Source organism: Felis catus, chromosome A1, assembly GCF_018350175.1.
Source record: "Felis catus isolate Fca126 chromosome A1, F.catus_Fca126_mat1.0, whole genome shotgun sequence".
Lineage (NCBI taxonomy): Eukaryota > Metazoa > Chordata > Mammalia > Carnivora > Felidae > Felis > Felis catus.
This window is the reverse complement of record NC_058368.1, coordinates 12,865,206-12,887,050: the sequence shown is the minus strand read 5'-3', so window position 1 is coordinate 12,887,050 and position 21,845 is coordinate 12,865,206.

Genomic DNA, 21,845 nt, shown 5'->3' with positions numbered 1-21,845 from the left:
TTGATAGCAAAGATTTATTCAAAAAAGATGAATGATATGTTGTCAATGGCTATGTCTCTTAGGATTGCATTTGGTTTTATGTCAAAGTGGCCTGAGTTAGTGGCATAACCAAATAGAGATTGATTTTTTTCACACACACCCACACCCATAGAAGAAGAAGAAGGAGGAGGACGAGGAGGAGGAGGAGGACGAGGAGGAGGAGGAGGAAGAGGAGGAGGGGAAGGAGGGGGAGAAGGAGAGGGAGGGGGAGAAGGAGAGGGAGGGGGAGAAGGAGAGGGAGGGGAAGAAGGAGAGGGAGAGGGAGGAAAAGGAGGGGGAAGGGGAGGAGGAGGAGGGGGAGAAGAAAGAAGAAAGAAGGAGAAGAAGATGATGATCAGAGGCAGGCGACCCAGCTCTGGTGCAGCAACTCCATGCTATCTTCCATATCCTAGGTTCATTCAATCTCTGCACCCCCTCCAATCTGTAGCTAGTAGCTGTTCTTATCTGCTGTTCTACTTCCAGGCTTCTGTCCACTTAGCCAGGCAAAAAGAAGAAGAAGAAATAAAAGCAAACAAAAACGGGGGCACTATTTCAAGAAACCAGGGGCATCTGGGTGGCCCAGTCAGTTAATCGTGCTGTCGGTGCAGAGCCTGCTTGGTATGTTCTCTCTCCCTCCCTCTGCCCCTCCCCTGCTCTCTCTCTCTCAAAATAAATAAACTTAAAAAAAGAAACCAAACTCTTCCCATGGCTTTCCGACAGGCAATTGCTTACATCTCTCTGGCCAAAAGTGTGTCAGATGATGACTCCCGGCTGAAACAAAGATAAGAAATGTCGTGTGTGTGTGTGCGTGTGTGTGTTTGTGTGTGTGTGTGTGTGTGTGTGTGTTTTAAACTGGGCATATTGATGCCTTAAAATAAACTGGAGTTCTAAGAATAGGGAAAAAGGCGAGATTAGATTTTCAGTAGGCAACTACCAGCATCTGCCAAAACAGGCACAGTGCAAAGATTGGGGAATAGGGAGAAATGATGAGGAGCTAGGCAAGTGCCAGATAAGGAAAGCTCTTTTGTGTCATGCTGAAGAACTTGTATTCACATGTGATTTAATTCATGTGATTTGTTTAAAGTACATATGTAACTCTAGGAGCAGCGTAGATGGTGGATTAGAAAGCATAGACAATAGGACAGATTTTCATATGACACTTTAAAATCAAAATATCACAGAACAGCTGAGCACAGAACAGCTCTGCTAAGCAACCATTTCAAAGAAAATTTGCTTTTACTTAGGGAACTAGTTACTAAATCATTATTTTCCCCCAAGAGTGTTAAGTGTTATGCAATGAAAAAGCAGAGTTTTCCATTGGCCCCAGGGTGGTTGAGATTCTTTTACCTGAGTCTTGAATTTGTCACTGTTGTTCCCCAAAGTAAACTCTGTTCCCGCAGAGCCTACCAAAGCTTTAATTAAAGACCATTCAAAGTCGGCTTCCCAAAGACACAGATTATAGTGCCCCACAGTGGTCTGCAAAGGAATAAGACATTGTGTTTGGCATTTTTTTTAAGCTTTTTTTTAATCTTTTTTTTTTAATTTAATTTTTGTGTAATCTCTACACCCAACATGGGGCTCAAACTCAACCTGAGATCAAGAGTCGCATGCTCTTGCAACTGAGCCAGCTGGGCTCCCATGTTTAGCAAACATCAAAACACAAAAGTCTATTAAATAAGTCATGGGTTTGGGGGGCGCCTGGGTGGATCAGGTGGTTAAGCATCCAACTTCGGCTCAGGTCACCATCTCACAGCTTGTGAGTTCGAGCCCCACGTCGGGCTCTGTGCTGACAGCTCAGAGCCTGGAGCCTGTTTTGGATTCTGTGTCTCCCTCTCTCTCTGCCCCTCCCCTGCTCACTTTCTGTCTCTCTCTCTCTCTCTCTCAAAAATAAATAAACATTAAAAAAATTTTTAAACAAGTCATGGAGATGAAAAGTACAGCATAAGGAATATAGTCAATAATACTGTAATCATGGTGGGCATTTCATAATGTATATAATTGTTGAATCACTGTGTCATATACCTGAAACTAATTTAGTATTATATATCAACTATACATCAGTTAAAAATAAAAAAAAATAAAAGCTATTTCAAACATTATACAACTATGTTTGTTTCCTGTTATTCCCTTAACAGATTACCACAAATTTGGTGGCTTAAAATGACAGAAATGTATTCTCTCATAGTTCTGGATGCCAGAGGTCTGAAATCTGGTTGTCTGCAGGATTGGTTATTTCTGGAGGCTCTGCGGGAGAATTCATTCTGGGGCACTCTCCCACCTACTCTTTTCCTACTTTGCCCATAATCCTTTGCATTCCTTGATTTATAAATACATCATTCCGGTCTCTGCCTCTGTCTCACATGTCTTCTCTTTGGTTCTTCTCTGTGTCTGGATGTCTCAAACCTGATGCATGTTGCTTATTAGAATACTAATCATTGTATTTGAGGCTCACCCCAAATCCAGTATCATCTCATTTTGAGATATTTAACTTAGTTTAATGTACAAACTAAGACCCTATTTAGGAAATAGGGAAAGAACCTATTTCCAAATAAGGTCACATTCACAGGTACTGGGGGTTAAGACGTGGACATAATTTGGAAGGACATAATTCTACCCACTAGAACTACCTCAGGTAGAACACCAAGATTTTGTGATGTCGGGGATGGGGGGCTGCGTACAGACAATGAGACCCAAACTTTAGTTGATTGATTGAACCCATGAATCTAAGAGGAGACTCTATTGAAAATAAATGATCTCATGGTACTCTATTCACACTTCTTTTTTAAGCTGATGGAGACAGAGAATCTTGTTTTTACATTTTTCTACATGCTGCATTTTTCTGCTATAAAAATGTGTTTTCTCATTAGTTTAAAATGACAAGCATTTTTGGAATTGTTGAGTCATTATAGCTTTTTCTTTCCCTTATGGTAATAAATCCAAGAAAGACAGAAGACTGCCGACCTTGCTTGTACACCTTTTTCTCTCTATACTGCAATTTTATTCACTAGATGACTTTACCCTGAATATTTTCATATTTCAGTTAACTTTTATTTACAGTTTTGAAATAGGAACCTCTGAACCATGAAAAGGGCAAAAAAAAAATCAACTGAAGTTCTTTGATGCCTACATAAATGTGTATATCTGCTTCATAGCTAAATAGTATTAAATACATCTATTGAGACTAAACTTTAGCTTTACTTTAAGAATTTAAAAGAACTCTTAAAGGGAATTAAAGTTTTAAAAAATGCAGTTTGCGTTTCGGCGACTTTTGCTTACAGATCTCTCATCAGTAGGTAGCAAATAGCATGGAATATAATTTTATATTTAAAAAAATTTTTTAATGTTTATTTATTTTTGAGAGAGAGACAGAGTACAAGAGGGGGAGGGGCAGAGAAAGAGGGAGACACAGAATCCGAAGCAGGTTCCAGGCTCTGAGCTGTCAGCACAGAGCCCGACATGGGGCTCCAACTCACGGACCGGACCGCGAGACCATGACCTGAGCTGAAGTCGGACACTCAACCAACTGAGCTAGCCAGGCGCCCCTATAATTTTATATTTTAAATGATTTTCCTCATCAACACTGTGAATAGAGGTGTTTGAAAGAATTTAAATGTAGATTCTACGTAACTTTTGTAAAATTTCTCTCTGAATTTCATAGTTAAGTTCACTCTGAAATATTCATTGACTGCCTGCTCTGAGCTGAGCACTGTTTTTGTTGTCATTGTTTGTTTTTGTTTTTTTTTAAAGTAAACTTTTTAAATGTTTATTTATTTATTTTGTGGGGGGGGGGGAGGGCAGAAAGGAGAGAGAGAATCCCAAGCAGGCTCTGCACTGTCAGCACAGAGTCCGACTCAAGGGTTGTAACTGTGAAATCATGACCTGAGCTGAAAGCAAGAGTCGGTCACTTAACTGAGCCACCCGGGTGCACTGAGCTGAGCACGCTTTAAGGATCCCATGAACAGGTAGACTAAGTCCCTTTTTTCACTGGGATCATTCCAGTGGGAGGAGGCAGAGAAAAAATAAGCACCAGGATAATTTCATGTATTGATCAGTGTAATGAAGACGATAATGTAGGGTAACGTGATTGTATGTCACCTGGTGGTATGGGATGAGGAGTGTCTGCTTTGGCTACCATACTCAGGGAAGCCCTCCCCAAAGAGATGATTCTGGAAGCGAAGCTAAAGGATGAAAAGGTACTTTTAATACTGCAGACGTGGCTGACATTGTATTAGCAAGGCCACATCTATTCACGTTCACACTAAGCACAAGCAATCTGAAGAAAGAAGAAATGATGTCAAATAGCTTCAGGATAAGATTTGAAGCCAGAAAATTTATTTCCAAGCTGATGACTCATAATAGAGCTGGTGTATAGGGCCAGAAACCATCTTATACATATGGCCAGAAACTAATTGGGAGCATTCCAGACCTAGGCCTGTGGTCCTGTGCCCAGAAGCAATTTTATTCTATTGATTCTGGGTATGACAGCAGCAAGATCTCAGCAGCAAGTAGCTGCAGCTAAGGGCCTCAACTGAAATCCTGGGGAAACTTTCCTCCAGCCTGCCAGAGTTCCATTTTCGTGACACACAGTCATCACATGGTTTCATGATACTACACTTGTGGTTTCTTTTTTTTTTTTTTAACGTTTATTTTTTTTGAGACAGAGAGAGACAGAGCATGAACGGGGGAGGGGCAGAGAGAGAGGGAGACACAGAACCGGAAGCAAGCTCCAGGCTCTGAGCCATCAGCCCAGAGCCCGACGCGGGGCTCGAACTCACGGACGGTGAGATCGTGACCTGAGCTGAAGTCGGACACTTAACCGACTGAGCCACCCAGGCGCCCCTAAATTTGTGGTTTCTAAGGCTTGGAGGGGTCAATCTAGAAAAGCTTGGAGGGAGGAGGACTTAAGACAGAACCTAACTTTTGGTAAAGAAGCCAAAAAAAAAAAAAAAAGTTTATTACCTCAGTCTGTCAATGCTGCATAATGGTTGCCCGGATACAACAATCCAGCAGAACACCTACCTTAAAGTTATGGTCATATTTTTATTTTGCAAGGAAACCAAAGTTTGGATTCCATTCACTATAAAACCAGTGGTCACCATTACTATTTTTGCTTTGGTTCCCATTTTTCTTTCTAAAAATTCAACTACATTGAGGTAAGATTTATATATCATAAAATGTTTACAGGTCCATGTTGACATATGTAAACATCTGTGTAAATGTCCTACACAAAGAAATCAAATACTGCCATCACCCCAAGGGTTTCCTTGTGATCCTTCCCATCCCATTCCCAACCCCTACTCTCAGTCCCAAGAACACTTGTCTACTTTCTATCACTATAGATTTGTGTTTCCTAGAGGTTTATATAAATGGAATCAGAGTATGTGGCCTTTTGTGTCTGGCTTTTTCCATTTAGCATAATACTTGGAGGTTCATCTCTGTTGCTCCATGTCTCAGTAGTTTCTAGGTTTTTATTTTTTAGTTTTAGAGAGAGTGGGGGGGGAGGGGCAGAGGGAGAGAGAGAATCTTAAGTAGGCTTCACACTCAGCACAGAGCCCAACATGGGGCTCGATCCCAGGACCCTGGGATCATGACCTGAGTCGAAATCAAGAGTCAGATGCTCAACTGACTGAGCCACCTAGGCGCCCAGTAGTTTTTACTTTTAATAGCTGAGAAATAATCCATTGTATGTATATAACACAATTTATCCATTCACCTGTTGATGGACATTTGGATTGTTTCCAGGTTTTTGCCAAAATGCATAAAGATGTTATTAACACTCAGGTACAAGACTTTTGTGGACATATGTTTTCATTTTTCTTGAGTAAATATCTGAGTCAAATTGCTGGGTTATAAGGTTAAGGGTATATTCAGCTTTTCAGAAAACTGCCAAATAGTTTTCCAGCGTGGTTGTAATATTTTACATTCCCACCAGCAATGTATATGTGTTCCAGGTGCTCCTAACTTTGCCAATATTTGACATCTTGCTTCTTTGTGTGTTTGTTTTCAGTCATTAATTGATTGTATAAGTGGTAACTCGTTGTGGCTTTTTTGTTTTTCCTATAATTAATGATATTAAGTATTTTTTCATGTGCTTATTAACCATTCACATATCTTTGTGAAGTGTTTACTCAAATATTTTGCCCATTTTTAATTGAGTTGATCTATTTTATTGAACTATAAGAATTATTCACGTATTGTGGACATAGTCCTTTGTGAGATACGTGTGTTGTGCATTATTGCCTCCCAATATGTGGCTTGCCTTTTCATTTTATTAATGGTAATTTTCAAAAAGTAGAATAGTCTCCTTTTATTTTTCCTATTAGGATGCTGATCTTTTGCTTGTTTTTTCTTCTTGTCATACCCCTGAATTATGTATGTTCAGAAACTAAGATTATAATTTGCAATAATATATATTGCTAAATATTAAATGGGTAGAAAATTATGCTGTTATAAAAGTGAAAAAATGATCTATAATTACAACTGCGTGTACTAGTTTTCTAGCGACCACAAATGGAGCAGCCTAAGAGACACCTATTTATTACCCCATAGTTCTGTATGTCCGAAATCTGGTCACATACAGCCCAGGTGGTTCTCCGCTTCCAGTTTCAAAAGGCTAAAATCAATCAGTTTCATTCAGGGTGTTGGCAGTATTCAGTTCCTTGTGCTTGTAGGACTCAGACCCCGGTTGCTTGCTGCCTGTCAGCAGGGGATTATTCTCAAGGCTGTCTTTGTGCCCTGGAGCATGACCCCCTTCACAGCCCCCCACTGGCAGTTGAGTCTTTCTCAAGGTCCCTATGTCCTTTTGCCTCATTTCTCCTGTCTTCCTCTTCTGCATTTCTCTAGCTGACTCTTGTGCCTTCCTATTCTACTTATTAAGGGTTCACATGATTAGATGGGGCCCGCCAAGATAATCCTGAACAATCTCCTTATTTTAGCTTAGCTGATTAGTAACCTTAATCATATCTGTTAAAATGCCTTTACAGAAGTAGCTAGATTAGTCTTTGATTGGGTAACTAGGGGATGGGAATGTCAAGAGAACATCTTTAAAAATCTACCTAACACACTGCCAAACTAATATCTATATTATATGTGGGAAAAGAAAAACAAAACAAGTTAAAATTAGATTCAGCAAGAGGTTGCAACTAGGAATGCTAAGGAGATATTTTAATTGGAAGTAGTCATGCAAATGTTAAATATTAGCTTAGAAATTAGAGATAGTAAGGTAAAATTCACAGCTATTCTGCATAAGCATTTTATTCAAATTGTCAGTTTTCACCTCTAATCACTATCACATTGAGTATGCAAAGAAAAGGAAAACTGTCATTTTGCTTTTCTTCTCTTTGCTTAGCAACTGATTTGACTGACACCTTTAAACAACTAATAATTTGTATCTGAAAATCTATAGGTCTAGTAAATACAAGATTTTTTGAGAAATTGTCAACAGTAGAAAAATGAAAAAAAAGAAATCATAACTGTAACACATTGTTAAAAGACTGCAACTTGTTCCTCCGCGTTTACCCTCTTTCCTTGCTTTGTCCTTTTTCAACTCGAACTGCTTCTTCAAGTTCGAAGAGGAAGGTAAGCTATGTGAAATGTGTAAGAAAACAAACATGGTGTTTTCCTTGTTAAGTTTCCATACTGGTCTGCTAGAGCTGTCGTAACAAAACGCCACAAACCAGGTGCTTTAATTGTGGTAAAAAACACATAACATGAGATCTACCCTCTTGACAAATCTTTCAGATTTTCAGACAAATCTTTCAGTACTGTATAGAACAGTAGTGTTAACTATAGGTACAATATTGTACAGTAGGTCTCTAGAAATTCTTCATCTTGCATGACTAAAACTTTATACCCACCGAACAGGAACTTCTAATTTTCCCCTCCTCCCAATCTCTGGCAACCACTGTTCTACCTTCTGCTTTAATGATTTTGCCTACTTTAGATACCTTATATCAATGGAAGCATGCAGTATTTGTCTTTCTGTGACACCCTTCCACTTGGCATAACATCCTCTAGATTCATCCATGTTATAGTATATGACAGGTGTGACGGTTAATTTTATGTGTCACCTTGACTGTGTGTATCTGTGAGGGTGATTCTGGATGCAATTAATATTTGAACCAATAGACTGAGTAAAGCAGAGCGTCCTCCCTAATACAGTGAGCCCATCAAGTCAGTTGAAGACTTGAACAGAAAGGCTGAATGAGAGGGAACTCTTCTGGCCTGGCTGCTTCATCTGGGAGATCGATCTTTTCGTGCCTTCAGACTCCAACTGAAAAATTTGCTCTTCTCGGATCTTGAGGCTTCCAGCATTCTGACTGGAATTTACAACATCAGCTCTCCTGGTTCTCAGGCCTTAGGATTTGGACTGGAACTATATCATTGGCTCTTCCGGATGTCTAGCTTGCTGGATGCATATCTTAGGACTTTTTAGCCTACAAAATTGTATGAGCCAATTCCTTATAGTAAGTCTCTTTGGTTCTATTTCTCTGAAGAACTCTGACTAATACAACAAGATTTCATTCTTTTTGTGGATGGATAATATTTCACTCTGTGTATATACCACATTTGCTTTATCCATTCTTTCATCAATGGGTATTTAAATTGTTTCCGCATCTTGGCTATTGTGAATAGTGCTGTATTAAACACGAGAGTACTAATATCTGTTCAGGATCCTGATTTCAATTATATTTGATAAATTCCCATATATAGGATTGCTGGATCATATGGTATTTCTATTTTTCATTTTTTGAGAAAACTGATTTCCACAGTGGTTTCACAATTTTGTATTCCACCAACAGTGCACAGATGTTCAAATTTCTCCATATCCTCATCAATACTTGCTAACTTCTGGGTGCTTTTGTTTTTGTTTTTCATAGTGGCCATCCTAACAGGTATGAGGTGATATCTCAATGTAATCTGGATTTTCATTTTACAGAGAAGCAAAAATGTCAAGCATCTTTTCATATGTCTATTGATGATCTGTATGTCTTCTTTGGAGAAATGCTTATTCAAGTCTTTTTTTTTTTTTTGAGATAACTTAGTGTTTTGCAATTGAATTGTAGCATATCTTACACATTTTGAGTATCAACCCCTATTGGATAATATGGTTTGCAAACATTGTCTCTTATTCCATGCCTTTTCACTCTGTTGTTACCTTTGCTGCACAGAAGCTATTTGTTTGATACAGTCCCAAATGTCTATTATTGCTTTTCAGATTGGGTATCCATTACCATATTTATAGTTATAGTTACTTTTATACTTTTGACTTTTACCTCCTAAAGTGATGTATACACTTCTGTTACAGTATTACAGTATTCTATTTTTGTCTGTATTATTATTGTCTTCGTTAGTTTTATAGTTTCATGTTGTTGTTTGGCATCTTTTGTTTCACTTTGAAGGACTTCTTTCAGTTTTTCTTTTAAGACAGGTCTAATGGTGAAAAAAATCCTTTAGCTTTTGTTTATTTGGGAAAGTCTTTATCTCTCCTTTGCTTTTGAAGAACAGTTTACCAGATATAATTCTTGGTTGACTGTTTGTTTGTTTGTTTGTTTGTTTGTTTGTTTGTTTTTCTTCCAGCACTCTAACTATAGCATCATAGTCCCTCTGGCCTGCAAAATTTTGGCTGAGAAATGCACTTAGTCTTATAGGGGTTCCTTTGTATGTGATGAGTCACTTTTCTCTTGCTGATTTCCAAATTCTTTCTTCGTGACTTTTGATGATTTGAGTGTGTGAGGTTTCTTTTCTACCATCTTTCTGATGTCACCCCCTGGGTCTTTGCGGATTTAACCAAGTTAAGATGAGATCATTATGATAGTGGGTCCTAATCCAATATGATTTACAAAAAAGGTGTTCTTATAGAATGGGGAAATTTGGATCCAGACATACACAAAGGGAAGACAATGTAAAGACACACAGGAAGATAGCCATGTGATTACAGTGATGCCAAGGAAGGCCAAGGATTGCTGGCCAACACCGTAAGTTAGAAGAAGCTAGGAAAGATGTTCCCCTGGTGTTGCCAGAGAGAGCATCGTTTGCTTGCTGACAGTTTGATTTCAGACTTCTGGCCTCTAGAACTGTGAGACAATAAATTCCTGTTATTAAAGCCACCCAATTGTTGGTTTGGTATTTTGTAATACAACAACCCTAGGAAACTAATACAAGAGCTTTATTAATAAAGCTTTAATAAACTTAGTTTCACTGAGGATTCCCTTCTACCAAGAGATATGCATAGACACAACCACTTTTGAGTGATTCTTATTCTCTCCAAGAGAACAACTAAGGGACTGGGGGAGGGGAATAAAAAAAATACATCAGGGTTTATTGAGCTAAAATGAATGGTTCTTTTGAGAAATTTGTTGAGGTATCCAAAGTTTAACTTCATAGTGTAATATCAAAAGCAATATGTATTGCAGCAGACAGTTGCTTATTGCTTCTTTACACCCTCAGAAAGTGTCACTAACGCATCTCTTTACCTAGGTGATCTACCCTCTGAGGAATTGTTTAAGCCCTTTTACCTTATGATTCTTTTTATTTAAATAAACATGCATGCAAGAAAAATAAAACAAGAATTAAACAAATTACAAAATTACGTAGAGTAGGGTCATGACATTTAAGCAAAATATGTTCAAAGAATCCAAATGTGTGAATACCACTATAGCATAAAATAGAGTGAAATACAACTGAAATATTGAAATGACCAATCAGCACTGAAGTTATTCATATAGCGTTTAAAATGTTTCTCCTTCTAAAATGAATATCATATTTATTTTCTGTTTTCTTTTATTGTACAGTGTACTAGTGGACACTAGTTTTTGTGACAGAACTAAGCCAATACTGAACTCAACACGTCACTTTTTACTTTATGCAAAACATAAATTGTAAATAAAACTTCTTTACTTTCTTTCTCCTTGCACGTCCAGGAGTAGCAGCAGTTGGCTTTCCTTTGGTGTCTCTTTATTTCACAAAGGAAAAAAGTTTGTCATTTCACAAGAGTGGAGAATAACAAACCAAAAATGTGGTTGCCAGGCCAATGCAAGGTGCACTCAAGAGCCAAGTGACATATTCCCATACATCAGCCTCAGGCATAATGTATGCAAATCTCTACATGTCATCAACCTTTGAGGTCAAAACCATAATGGCAAATGGTAAATCCACAAATGCCTACGGGCTACTGTAATTAAAGGTAAGCCCTGACTGACAGTAAACAGGGATGATGTGTCTCTGTCCAAATCATACCAAGTAACAGATATCAGGGGAATTTGTGAGATACCCTTCCAAATTACTTCCATCAAATACTGCTGGGCTCCTGCAGGATAAATACCACCCTGAACAATACTTGGAACATACCAACACTAAATACCATGCATTAATACTAATTTCAAATTTTACAAAATGAAACTAAGAAAAATAAGAGTACTGAAGAAGAATACATTTATTACTAAGGAAATCTTTTAATTTATAGAGCAATTGGAAAACATATTAGTTAAAAGTGCATTAGAACATAAAAGCAATAACTTCTGCCCCAGTCAGATCTCTTTAAGAAAAGCGTTCTTTCTGTGTGTGTTCTTTATTAAGAACATTCATCTTCATGCCAATCAGTGCCACCGGTTGGTTTTAAACTCCATGGTAACAACATTAACTACCAGGAATACCAAGAGTAGCAATAAAAATAATAATTATAATAAATGCCTACTTGGGGGAAATTTTCAGCTCCTTCAGGAGTTTGATTTCTCCTTTGTCTCATGGAGGAAAATTATAATAATTGTTTTGTCAGTTGCCACTGGAGATCTTTTAACTTCATATCACATCAATTCAGAGATCCCAAGTCTAACTGTCACTCAGAGAATGTTAAATAACTGTTTGGGACACTGCAGGAAGCCGCTGCTTTCTGATTCATCCCACTGAGTTGTAAGGAATAAAATAGCATTCCCTTGATGCAGCACTTCTCCAGTCCCACAATGCCTCGGGGTTATTTTCACTCAGATACATTGAAAGGATAACAGGTTTTACAACAACAATGTGCTGGGAAACTGCATATGTGAATTTAAGAGATTGGAGGAGTCTTCAGTAGTGATTTCCCATTCAACAATAACTGACAATTCTTATGTAATTGAGAATTAAATTTTATCAATAAACAGGATTCATGGGGAATAATGAATGAATTTTTTTAGTAATTAAAAAAAAACCCTGTTGTAATGTACCCTTTAGGCCAAAGAATAGCTGTGTAGAAGCATGAATAAATAATATATGGGGAGCCTGGGTGGCTCAGTTGGTTAAGCGTCCGACTCTGGATTTCAGCTCAGCTCATGATCTCACGGTTCAGTTAGTGAGATAGAGCCTCTGTTCGGGCTCTGGGCTTACAGCATGAGCCTGCTAGGGATTCTCTCTCTCTCTCTCTCTCTCTCTCTCTCTCTCTCTTTCCACCCCTTCCCCATTCTCACACACATGCATACTCTCTCTCTCTCTCTCTCCAAGAAAACCTTAAAAAATGTGTTGGTGTAAGTATGCTTCATGAAATATGTGGGACGTACATATATACTAAAACACTGTTATTTTTCTATTCCCTGCAAATGAGCACAGGGGATGTTTTGGGGGTGATGAAAATGTTCTAAAATTGGATTTTGGTGGTTTCACAACTGTAAATTTACTAAAAACCATTGAATTTCACACATAAAATGGGTGAATTGTACGGTGTGCAAATTATACCTTTAAAAAGCTGTTAGGAGATGTCCATGTTTTATTTTAGATGACTCAAGACTAACATATTTTTTATTTGATGGCTGAGCTCCTTATTTCTTGTGGCATTATTGTGATGAGCAGATGGGGTGATAATAAATGGAGGGATTTTGTAAATGCTAGAGTACTGTATAAGCACAAGGTAGCATACTAATATTTCTTTTGTTAATTGTAGTGTGTATATTTCATTATTTTATGTTGTTATTAAGATTACTTCTGTCTATAATAAACTCTTGCTAGATGTTATTCTTGGATTTTGACTAGTTCAAAGTCACATCACGACAGAGGTAGGGTCATCCCACCAGAAGTCATCTGACCCCTGGCACAGTGTTGTTCTAAAACACCATGGGTAATTAATGGAGAAAAGAGTTATACTTACCCTTTTCTACCCATCTTTTCATTTTGAACTGTAATAAAAATGTACAGATGGAAAAAAAACCACCAAGATAAAATTTGTCAAAGTAACTGCATATAGGTCTTTTATGATAGTCACCATGCCTTTCCTTCAACCTTCAACAGTTATTTATCGCATGCTGACTGCATGTTGAGTAATACGTTAAAGATGCAGTGGTCATGAACAGGGAGAACACTGCCCTTGTTCTGATAGAATTCCCAACGGGAGGGGGATCTCTAGAATTTCTGGTTTTTCCATTTTGACCTATATTATTTAGTCTTTTTTTAAAAGTCTATTTATTTATTTATTTTTGAGAGAGACAAAGAGAGCGAGAGAGACAGAGAAAGAGTACAGGTGTGCCAGCAGGGTTGGGCGGGGAGGGCAAAGAGAGAGAGAGAGAGGGAGAGAGAGAATCCTAAGCAGGCTATACCAAAACATTTCTTACCATTTGTTTGAAATTCATGTTTAACCAGAGACTATATTTTATCTGTTTACCCTACCAAAACAGGGACTTTTAAAACTTATTTTTTTAGTATTGTTGATGGATTTACACATGCTTATTCACAATCTCTTTATTAGTAACAAAATATGCTTTTGTAAGATGCCTGACCAAGGACTTATGTTTTACAATTCTTTATACATAAATTATTACTAGAATAACTAAGGAGTTCTAAGTGTTTCTTTTTTTTTTTAACAATTTTTTAAATATTTATTTATTTTTGAGAGAGACAGAAACAGAGTGTGAGCAGGGAAGGGGTAGAGAGAGAGGGAGACACAGAATCCAAAGCAGGCTCCAGGCTCTGGGCTGGCAGCACAGAGCCTGATCTGGGGCTCAAACTCACAAACCAGGAGATCGTGACCTGAGCCAAAGTCAGACGCTTAACCTACTGAGCCACCCAGGTGCCCCAGGAGTTCTAAGTATTCCTAAGGAAACCAATCCCCATGTCCCTTTCACATGTGAGTGCAGTCACCAGAGGACCTCAGGCAGAAGGCCAGGCTTGGCGCTGCTCTGGGATGGTGTGTTTATGATTCTATCTGATGTGTCCTGAGGCAGTACACTTGCACCTCTGGCATTCTTTAAGGCAGTCGTGCATTTTAAAATTAGCTACACTACGCAGTACACCTGCCATATGCAGTGAAGGCACAACCCGCTACACACACCGCCTCTAGTAGAGAATCTAGCAGAGAATGGAAAGTCAAGCAACGTGGAAACCACAAAGAAAAGATAGCCCCCCTCTATTCATATCCTCATTGCATCGGAGACCAGAACCTCAAGGCTAGGACTGTTTAGCTGCCAGAGACTTTTTTTTTTTTTTAATCAAATAGAAGCTTCCACTGAAGCATGGATGGTAGGTTTTTCACAAGGTGAGGCTAAACAACTGTTAGGTAGAAAATATTCTAAATGACCTCCTTTGGTCTCTGTGGTACGGTTCCTATTTGTTTCCCTCATTCTGTAACCTTGATTTAGTCATTCAATCAATCTGTCAACAAATGCTTCCTGAGGGTATCCATTTGAACACTAGATACCGTTGTGGGATCTAGAAGTTCAGGATAGGGTTTGGTTTTTGTTTGTCATTTTGGTCCTGGTGCCAAGCTCAGTGCCTCGGTGGGTCAGCACCCATAATCATGTGCCAAATGAGTGTGTTCAGCAGTGAATACGACAGAAACAGTTCTTGTCCTCCACGAGTTTACAGCCTGTCTTCCTGACCTTTCTCAGAGAGGTTCTGAAGCTCAGCAGAGAAAATCAGGCTGCCACAGTCACTGCTGTTCTAGTTTTCCTCTATTTTAGCCTTTGCTTGAATCTTGAAAATCTTTTGATTTCCTATTTTAGCCCTCTGACCTGAAATGGGAAGCAAAAACACTACATGCTTTTTCCATGGCTCACTTCATGGGGTATCATCAGTCAGCCTCACCCCCAGAACCTCTTGTCTGATTTTCCTTAGATTGAGGAAACCACCTGGAAATGGCAGTTTCCCTCATTTCCTTGGATTACAATTTTCCTTGGATTACATTAGATCAATTTGTGGTAGAGTAGTGTTCTGACAATCCAAAACCCTGAATCAAAACAAAACAAAAACTAGGCAGCAGCAAAATGGCACATTACTAAATTTACTGCTTGAAACTAATGCAAACTACTGAAAGCTCAGTTATATGATAGTCCAGTAATCTTGTATTATTGGCACTTTATTAGTATTTAATAATTACTAATATCACTCAATATTTAGTTAATATCATCTGTCATAAAAAGGACAATAGTTTGGTGGAAATTTAAAATGGTATAACCCAAGCAAAGGAAACAATCAACAAAACTAAAAAGCAACTGACAGAATGAGGAACAATATTTGCAAACGACATATTGGATAAAGGATTAGTATCCAAAATCTATACAGAATTTACCAAACTCAACACCCAAAAAACAAATAATCCAGTAAAGAAATGGGCAGAAGACACGAATAGACACTTTTCCAAAGAAGACATCCAGATGGCCAACAGACACATGGAAAGATGCTCAACTTCACTCATCATCAGAGAAATACAAATTAAAGCCACACTGAGATACCACCTCACACCGGTCAGAGTGGCTAAAATTAGCAACTCAGGAAACAACAAATGTTGGCGAGGATGTGGAGAAACAGGAACCCTCTTGCACTGTTGGTAGGAATACAAACTGGTGCAGACACTCTGGAAAACAGTGTGGAGGTTCCTCAAAAAAATTAAAACTAGAATTACCCTACGACCCAGCAAGAGCACTACCAGGAATTTATCCAAAGAATATAGGAGTGCTGATTCATAGGGGCACATGATAGCAGTGCTATCAACAATGGATTACTACATACAATGGATTACTACCGGGCAATGAGAAAGAATGAAATCTTTCCATTTGCAACAACATGAATGGAACTGGAGGGTATTATGCTAAGGGAAATAAGTCAGTCAGAGAAAGACAGATATCATATGTTTTCACTCATATGTGGAATTTGAGAAACTTTTTTTTTTAATTTTTTTTTCAACGTTTATTTATTTTTGAGACAGAGAGAGACAGAGCATGAACGGGGGAGGGTCAGAGAGAGAGGGAGACACAGAATCGGAAACAGGCTCCAGGCTCTGAGCCATCAGCCCAGAGCCTGACGCGGGGCTCGAACTCACGGACCGCGAGATCGTGACCTGGCTGAAGTCGGACACTCAACCGACTGCGCCACCCAGCCAGGCGCCCCAGGAATTTGAGAAACTTAACAGAAGACCACGAGGGAAGGAAGGGAGGCAAACCATGAGACTCTCGAATACAGAGAACAAACTGAGGGTTGATGGGGGGTGGGGGAGAGGGGGAAAATGGGCGATGGGCATTGAGGAGGGTACTTGTTAGGATGAGCACTGGGTGTTGTATGTAAGTGATGAATCTACTCCTGAAGCCAAGAGCACACTGCATACAGTGTATGTTAGCTAACTTGACAATAAATTATATTTAAAAAAATGGTGCAGCCTCTATGGAAAACAGTATGGAGGTTCCACCAAAAGTTAAAATAGAATTATCGTATGATTTAGCAATCCCACTTCTGGTTATATAGCCAAAGGAACTGAAAGCAGGATCTTGAAGACAGGCTTGCACATGCATGTTCATTACAGCACTACTCACAAGAGATAGAAGCAACCCAAATGTCCATTGACATATGAATGAATAAATAAAATGGTATATACATACAGCATAATATTATTCAGCCTTAAGAGAAGAAAGAAATCCTGCCTTATGCTATAAACCCTCTCATGAATCTTGAGGACATTATGCTAAGTGAAATAAGTCAGTCACAAAAAAACCAAATATTGTATAATTTCACTTATACGGTGTATCTAAAGTAGTCAAAATCAAAGAAACCAAAAGAAGAATGGTGATCTCCAGGGGCAGGGGAAGAGGAAAATGGGGACCTTTTGTTGAATGGATATAGAAATTCACTTTTATAAGATAAAAAAGTTATAGAGATCTGTTGCACAATAATGTGAAAACACCTAGCAGTAATAAGCCACACACTTAAAAGTGGTTAAGATAGTAAATTTTATGTTATGTGTTTTCTAATTTTTAAACACAATTTTTAAAAGAGGACAACACTAGTTATGCTGAGACCCGATATTTTCTTAGTTATAAGAAAAAGGATTGAAGGTTCAGCTTTTAAACCCTGTAATCTCCATATAAAACGAATTTTGTTGTAGACTGGACAGAGATTATTTCCAAATTTGCATTGGAGATTGATGCTAAACATGCATCACTGTGTGTGAATCTAAAAGGGAGAGTTATTTAAAATAGATTAAATGATGTGGAATAAAACTTCCAAAAGCTGTAATTGAAAGTGTCAGAAACATTAGCTTTGAAACAAGTAACATTTAATCACATAGATTATACAGAAGCATAAATTTTTGTAGGTTGTTTTCTTCAATCAAATTTACATTTTAGTCTGCTGAGACTATTCATCACTTTTGGCTGTCTGGTACCAAGCAACTTGTCAGAACTTATAAATGCAAACCGCCTACATTGGGAATAGGACTTTTCCTTTAAGCACAAAGATGATGAAAGTTTAATTAGAATACTTCAAGATAGCAGGTGTCTGAGAGTGGTGAGATTAAAATAAAGGGCATTTTGTTTATCTGTATTTCTTCAGCTACTAAATGGTAAAAATTATAATCATTCATGCCTATAAGACTGCTTTAAGGGCCAATAAAATTTAAACTTTTAAAAAATAGACACTTGCCATAGGACAGAATTTGACAAGATATATACTGCGATTGGCAGAGGGAAGCCATGAGACAGACAGACCCTCTCTTCAAGGGTTGGGCTGGAAGAGGACAGTTATTGGTCATTTTGGGGGACTTGCTAAGATAGGAGGGTTCCAAGGATAAAGAACCTCCATATGGCTGCAGATTTTGGCAGTTTTCTTAGGTAAGTATTAAATTCCAACTGTTTTTCACTGTTGTCCAGGGGATTTGTTTTCCATATTATCAGGTTCTGGAGCAACTCTTCATTTTACTGGCATCACAGAGGACTGCTGCTGTAATCTCGATACAGCCCAACTATGTGTGGTTGCTGAGGTCACGGTAACAAACTGTAGTTTGTTGTGTGTGTCTTTATTTGTATTCTTTTCCAGGACACAAGTGCCACCAGGTACAAATGTCATAAGGTAGAACAGTTGAAAAATGTGGGTGAATCTATACAAAGGCAGAACTTTCTCAGAATGTGCACCTTTGGCTAGCAATGACAGTAGGAAGGATTTAAATGTTACAGTGATTAAACATTTTACCAAACTATGGTAGTTATACATTTCCCCCCAAAAAAATTTATAATGGATTTGAGCCTGTTGAGGAGTCAAAGCCCAGAAGACCTGGCATAATTTGCTACCATTGCATTTAGTAGCAGTTCCTTGGGCATGGCCAATGAGGAGACCATAATATCACCAACAAGCATGTACTGCAAATTTACTTATGAAGCGTTATGCTACTACCCAAGTGATCCAACCTGAAGGAAATCATCCCTGTTCTCCACAGATATAGATAGATATAGGTATAGATATAGATACAGGTATAGGTATAGATATAGATCTAGATATATACCTAAAGAACTAGAGAATAAGCATCATGAAGACTCAAAGAAAGAATAAATTATTTCAGTTAGAAATTATTTATATAGAGTTCCTGTGTTATCCTCTTTTTCTTTCTTCCTTCCTTTTTCTTTCTTTCTTTCTTTCTTTCTTTCTTTCTTTCTTTCTTTCTTTCTTTCTTTCTTTCTTTCTTTTTCTTTCTTTCTTTCTTTCTTTCTTTCTTCCTACTGGGACTCTATCTGAAGAGGGTCAAAAATATGACACTTATATTTTATGAACATAAGAAAAGTAATTAATAGCATCTTAGTTCCATGATACTAACAGTAAACTGCAAAATCTGTTTACTTTAGCATCAGGAAAGGATAAATGTTACCATAAGTCTAGTACTGAGTAGTAACTGTAAGGGAGATCTGGGAAGCACAATTAGAAAGTAGAATTCTTTGCTTATTATTCCTTCTTTATTAATATCGTTCCTCTATTCCCTGTGCTCAAACAATTCCTTACAGCCCAGTGAGAATTATTTTACCAGACAGCTTCTCTCAGTAACAGTAGGAATCAGCATAGACAATGGCAGGCTGGGGGAAGGGTGTTGGAGTGGTTTAAGATGAGCTCAGTCTTGCCTTCCTTGAGTCTGAGATGTTCATGGACCATCCAAGTGGAAGTGTAAAGGAAAAGCTTGCACATTCACACCCAGAGTTCACAATGGATGTCCAGACAAAAGACAGACTTTGGTGTACAGAGGGTGAGTGATGTTGGCACACTGGATGAGATCACCAAGGGAAACCATGCAATGTGACAAGACAGGAGGTAAAGAATGGAGCCATGTATGCTAGACTTTGAGTTTCTCAGGGAGCAGCCTCTGACAGAGTTTTGTGTTCAGGGTGTTTATTGGAGTGCACTTGGGATCCACACCTACAGAAAGGGTGTGAAGGAAGCAGGATTAGGCAGAGGGAGAAGGTGAGCTGCAATGCCACCCCTAAGAGGCTCTCTCCAGATGGAATGACTTGTCAGAGTTGTCCTATATTTGGCCCAAATAATGAGGCCTTTATGCTCTGCCTTTATCAACTAGCCATTGGATATGTGTCCTGGGAACAGTGTGGACCTTCCATGAAAACCCTCTTTGCAGCTGAAGTCACAACAGGCTGAGCTGGAGGCAGCCTTGTCTATACTCTAAGCAGTTATGGTAGAAAGTCCCTTCCTATAGAGGGACCTGGGAAGCATGTCCCCAGGTCACCCACACTGTGAAATGCATAAATGTCAGGGATGGGCAGAGAAAAAAAGCCTACAGTTCAGAATTTATGAACAGCAGGTAGAGTAGGACCATAAATAGACTGTACTATGTTGGAAGTGCTGGAGGCCAGAGGAAGAAGGAGGGAGTGGACAGCAATGTCAAGTGCTACTTTTAAAACACAAGTAAAATAAGGACCATCAAGTATAGATAGATGTCAAGAGTTGACAGCTACCAGTAGAGGTACAGGCTTCAAGGAGTCACAGCTTTTACATGAAGATGAAGCACTCACAATCCAAAAATGGCATGGAGTATAAAAAGTTGCTGAGGTTAAATCTTAGTCCAAATCTATGTGCGGTTGGAATAATAAGCCAAATCCACTTAAACGGGCCAGTTCATATCCAGTGTCTTCAAGGTTCATATCCAGTATCTGTCAGGTGTCAGTCAAGGCAAGAGGTGCAAATGGTTTCCAATAAAGAAGCGAAACATATGAAAGATTTGGTTTACCACATTAAATATTCCAAAGCACAACACGAAAGCTTAGGAGGCGGAAAAGGGAAGGAAATGAAGAGAAAAAGAAGGGAGAGGTAGGGCAATGGGCAATATGATCTTGACCCAGGTAAAAGTGTTCACCCAGCAGTCTGGGTGGGGGGGGAGTGAAATTATGGGAAAGGACGGATGCTCAAAGGGGCTTCTAACACTTTGGATGGGAATGTGAATCATGGGAGGACTTCCTAGCCTCAAGATTGCTAACATAACCTGTCCCAGAAGGCTCAGCCTAAGAAAGACACAGACCTCTAGGGAAGGAGTGAAAATTTTGCTTGATTAAAGTGTTTCAAGGGATTTCTCAGGTGAACTACAATAAGGCTGACTTTGTTTTCAGGAATCCTTAAATTCAGCAGAAGCCCTCAGTGGACGGGAGAGTTCTTGGAAGCCATCAAAGAGTCTATTAAAGGGCTATCACAATGGCAATGTTCCTTTTCGCCTTTTTTCCTCCTCTGTTTTGTTATATGTATTAAACAACAAACATTTGTTGAGAATTTATAGTTACAAGTAGCTGTCCTAGAGCTTGGAGATACCGAGATAAATAAAGCACACCATCCATCCTCCAGATACTCAGAGCACAATAATTCTAGCATAGTTATAACTGTCAAGAAAAATGCTGTGTGACAGTCATGCAAACAAGCACTCACAACCTGGAATAAATCAGAGCCAGTCAGATATCAAGCTGTTGATAATTAAAGATTTTAATAAAAGTTGAGACGTATCCCTTGGCACCATTCTCCACACATTCCTACTTCTACTGCACACTGCTGTCAGGTGCAACATTGTAAAGACATTACACGAGGAAAGGACAGTGAAAGTAGAGTTGGTGACAGATTTTTAGAGAAAATACATGCGTAATTATTATTCCACTCATTGAAACATCAGTCTGGAAGAGCAGAACATGTCAACTGTCTTAGCCACCTACCTTCTGGTCAAGCTTCCCCGCTCACTAGGCAAGGAGGGATCCCTTGTCTTTCAGAGAGGCCATATCCTTCTCTGCCTGTCATGGATCATGACATCTTCTTGTTCCATCCTCCACTTCCTCTCTTCTTGTCAGCTTGCAAGTGTTGGTAGAACAGTCTGCACTAAGGGCTGATGTGGGACCAACCCCAAGAGCTCAGCCTTCCCCTCTCCCCATGACCCCGGTCATCTGTCACCAAAACTAGGTGTTCACTAGTGTATAATTATTCTGGCCTCACATCTTAACAAGGGGTTTTAGCCCTCATTACCAAAGCAAATATTAAATTGTGATAATTTATCCATGAGACATTTGTTGAGTGCTCGCTAGGGCCTCAGAAGTCAAGACAAATAAGACATAGTCCCTTCACTAAAGAGTCAA